This window comes from Rhinopithecus bieti, unplaced genomic scaffold (genome assembly GCF_001698545.2).
Source record: "Rhinopithecus bieti isolate Rb0 unplaced genomic scaffold, ASM169854v2 scaffold_47995, whole genome shotgun sequence".
In the NCBI taxonomy this organism is placed as follows: domain Eukaryota; kingdom Metazoa; phylum Chordata; class Mammalia; order Primates; family Cercopithecidae; genus Rhinopithecus; species Rhinopithecus bieti.
Window position 1 is genome coordinate 1774787 of NW_016819498.1, and position 4778 is coordinate 1779564.

The following is a 4778-nucleotide window of genomic DNA, read 5'->3' on the forward strand; positions in this document are numbered from 1 at the left end:
GGTTCAAGCCATTCTCCTGCCTCAGCCTCCTGTGTAGCTGGGCCTACAGGCAGCCGCCACCACGCCCGGCTAGTTTTTTGTATTTTTTTAGTAGAGACGGGGTTTCACCGTGTTAGCCAGGATGGTCTCGATCTCCTGACCTCGTGATCCGCCCGTCTTGGCCTCCCAAAGTGCTGGGATTACAGGCTTGAGCCACCGCGCCCGGCCAATACTTTCCCTTCTCAATTAGTGTATTTCTCTTTTCTTCTATGCAGATTTATTTTCTCCGTATATTGGGATAATCAGGTAAATGGTTTTGTATCCCACCGTTTACAGTTACTGTTATGTTTATACATGAAATGTTTGAAATCACTTTATGAACGATTGCCAGGCTTGGTGCTTTGGAGACAGTGATTTAAGAGATGATAGGTCTTAAATGAGATTACATCAAGTTAAAAAGCTTCTGCACAGCAAAGGAAACAGTGAAGAAACAACCTACATAATGGGAGAACTATTCGCAAGCTATCCATCCGACAAGGGATTAATAACTAGAATATATAAGAAACTCAAGGAAAAAAATATAATTAAAAAAATGGGCACCAGCCAGGGCAACATGGTGAAACCCTGTGTCTACCAAAAATACAAAACATTAGCCGGGCATGGTGGCCTGTGCATGTAATCCCAGCTACTCAGAAGGCTGAGGATGGGAGGATTATTTGAGCCTGGGAGGCAGAGATTGCAGTGAGTGAGCCAAAATCTTATCACTGCACTCCAGCCTAGGCAACCATCTCAAAAAAAGAAAGAGAAAAAAATGGGCAAAAAACCTGCTGAACAGACATATCTCAAAAGATGACATACAAATGGCTAACATAGAAATGGTATGTGAAAAAATGCTCACTATCACTAATCATCAGGGAAATGCAAATCCAAACCACAATGAGAGATCATCTCAGCCCCAGTTAGAACGGCTGTTATCAAAAGAAAAAAAATACATAATGTTGACAAGGATGAGAAGAAAAGGGAATGCTCATATCCTGTTGGTGGGAATGTACATTAGTACAGCCATTATGGAAAACAGTATTGGCAGGGCATGCAGGCTCACACCTGTAGTCCCAGCACCTTGGGAGTCTGAGACAGGCAGATGACTTGAGCCCAGGAGTTCGAGATCAGCCTGGGCGATGTAGCAAGACTCTGTCTCTATAAAAAAATAAAGGAAGACAGCACAGAGTTTCTCAGAAACTAAAAATAGAACTGCCATATGATCCAGTATTCCCACTGCTGGATATGTATCCAAAAGAAAGGAAGTAAGTATATCAAAGAGATATATACTCTTGTAATCCCACCACTTTGGGAGGCTGAGGCAGGAGGATCGTGTGAGCCCAGAAGTTCCAGACCAGACTGGGCAATATGGCAAGACGCCATCTCTTGCTCTCTTTTTTTCTTTTTTTTGAGACAATCTTACTCTGTCACCCAGGCTTGAGTGCAGTGGCACGATTTCAGCTCACTGCAATCTCCATCTCCTGGGCTCTGGTGATCCCCCACCTCAGCCTTCCAAGTAGCTGAGACTAGTGGATCTCATGGAAGTAGAGGTGGCTGCCAGAGGCTGGGAGGGGATGAGGAGAGGGAAGATGAAGAGAAGTTGGTTAATGGGTGCAAAAATACAGATACATAAAAAGAGTAAGTATGTTCTGTAGTCAATACAGTAGGAAAATTATGGTTAACAATAACATTGTATATTTCAAAAGAGAAGAATTGTAATGTTCCTGATACAAAGAATAGATAAATATTTGAGGTGATAGATATCCCAGTTACTCTGATTTGGTCATTAAATATTGTATACCTATATAAAAATACCACATGTACCCCATAAATATGTACAACTATATAAAAAAAATTTTTTTTGAGACAAGAGTTTCGCTCTTGTTGCCCAGGCTGGAGTGCAATGGCGCGTTCTTGGCTCAGCGCGACCTCTGCCTCCCAGGTTCAAGTGATTCTCCTGCCTCAGCCTCCCGAGTAACTGGGACTACAGGCATGCACTAGCGCACCCAGCTAATTTTGTGTTTTTAGTAGAGACAGGATTTCTCCATGTTGGTCAGGCTGGTCTTGAACTCCTGACCTCAGGTGATCCACCCTCTTTAGCCTCCCAAAACGCTGGGATTACAGGCGTGAGCCACCGCGCCCAGCCCTGTATCAAGTTTTTAAGGTAGGTATTAACTTCATGGACCATGCAATCTTTTGGGGTACATAAATATTAAATATCTACACAAACATGTGTGCGTGCATGCACATTCCAAGAACTGCCAGAAAGAAAGTACAGAAACTATGAGATCATTTGAGGAAGGGACCCTTAAGCTGAGGACTGAAGGTTGTAGCTGTGTCCCAGGTGAAGATGAAAGGAAGAGGAGGATGAGCTTTCCTGGCTGAGTGTACAGCATGTATTAGGTTGGTGCAAAATCAATTGCGTTGTGCCCATTTGACAAAAACAGCAATTACTTTTGCACCAACCTAATCCAATGGCCTGCAGACAGGTGGGAACCTGGTATTTTGTGTAAGTCTAAAGACTACAGTTGTCAGATAATAGAGAAGAAGGAGAAAGGCAGGAAAGAGGCTGGAACAGAGCCAGATTAAAGAACAAATGATCTGAGAATTGTCTAGAACATGAATCTACCAAGCACAAAAAGTACAACAGAAAATATGCCAGTTAACTTTGTGGCTTTTGTTTTGTTTTGTTTTGTTTTGAGATGGAGTCTCCCTCTGTTGCCCAGGCTGGAGTGAAGTGGCGTGATCTCAGCTCACTGCAGCCTCCGCCTCCCGGGTTCAAACAATTCTCCCACCTCAACCTACTGCCTAGCTGAGATTACAGGCACCCACCACCACGCCCGACTAATTTTTATATTTTTAGTAGAGACGGGGTTTCACCATGTTGGCCAGGCTGGTCTCAAACACCTGGCCTCAAGTGATCCACCCACCTCGGCCTCCCAAAGTGCTGAGATTACAGGCATGGGCCACTGCGCCCGGCCATATGCCAGTTAACTTTGATTGAAATATAAACTAGTCCCACTCCTGCCAGAAAGAACTACAGCTGCCAGGGGAAATAACTTCTCTGTAGTCTACTCAGTGCAATATTTGGCTTACATGATGTGCAGTTCTAGTCAATTAGAATTCTTGAGAATTTCAAGGAATAGTACATGTAGTGGCCTATAATTTTCAGGAACGAGTGCTTTATTTTTATTTTATTATTATTTTTTGAGGCAGGGTCTCATTCTGTCACCCAGGCTGGATATTTTTTAATTTAAAAAACAATTAATATGTTCTCAGTATGTTTCTGTGTCGAAGAAAATGTCTGTCACACATACACTCATTACTGAAGAGAAAATAAGAATTACAGGAAGTGAGAAATCTTTTGCCAAACTATTTCAGAACCTTGACTCTACTTTGGCTGAAAGAAATGAATTAGTAAATTAATTTGTTTCTAAAAGAAAACTCTGGCCAGGTGCAGTGACTCTTGCCTGTAATCCCAGCACTTTGGTTGGGAGGCTGAGGCTGGCTGATTGTTTGAGCCCAGGAGTTCAAGATCACCCTGGGCAACGTGGTGAAACCTCGTCTCTACAAATAATTTTAAAAATTAGCTGGGCATGGTGTGCACCTACAGTCCCAGGAGCACTGAGATGGGAGAATTGCTTGAGCATCGTAGGTGGAGGCTGCAGTGAGCTGTGATCAGGTCACTGCACTCCAGCCTTGGCAACAAAACGAGACTCTGTCCTAAAAAATGAAAGAAAGAAAGAAAGAAAGAAAAGATTAAATTCTGGCTGGGTGGGGTGGCTCAAGCCTGTAATTCCAGCACTTGGGGAGGCCGAGGCAGGCGGATCATTTGAGATCAGGAGTTCGAGACCAGCTTGACTTACATGGTGAAACCCTGTCTCTACTAAAAATACAAAAAAAGTTAGCTGGGCATGGTGGTGCATGCCTGTAATCTCAGCTACTTGGGAGGCTGAGGCAGGAGAATCACTTGAACTTGGGAGGCAGAGGTTGCAGTGAGCTGAGACTGCACCACTGCACTCCAGCTTAGGCAACAGAGCAAGACTCTCTCAAAAAAAAAAGGAAAAGAAAATTATTTCTATCTCCCCTAAATAAATGTCTGACTAACCTTTAAAGATACTGGCTTATCAAGGGTATGTGTGTCTGGTAAGGGAACAGTAAATTATTAAGGCTGACCTGGTGTCCAAATTACTAGACAATAGAGGAAAGGAGTCCAAATCATGCAGAACTCATGGGCCATGTCCAGTGTTTTATATTTTATCTTAACAATAATGATATTGCTAGAGTTTTAAGTAGGGGAAAGATAGAATTGGGATTTTTTAAAGACAGTCAAATTTAGCAATGGGGTGTTATATATTAACACCAAGTGTAGTGATACTAATGTTAATAAGTTCCGATAACCCAATACCATCACACCAGCTAAGGGTGGGGAGTTTTTGTTGTTTCATTTTATTTTTTATCTTATTTTATTTTTGTTTTTGAGACAAGAGTCTCACTCTGTCACCCAGGCAGGAGTGCAATGGCACAATCTCGGCTTACTGCAACCTCCGCCTCCCGGGTTCAAGCATTTCTCCTGTTTCAGCCTCCCAAGTAGCTGGTATTACAGGTGCCCACCACCACACCCAGCTAATTTTTGTATTTTAGTAGAGGCAGGGTTTCACCATGTTGGCCAAACTGGTCTTAAACTCCTAACCTTAAGTGATCCGCCCACCTTGGCCTCCCAGAGTGTTGGGATTACAGGCCTGAGCCACCGGGCTCAG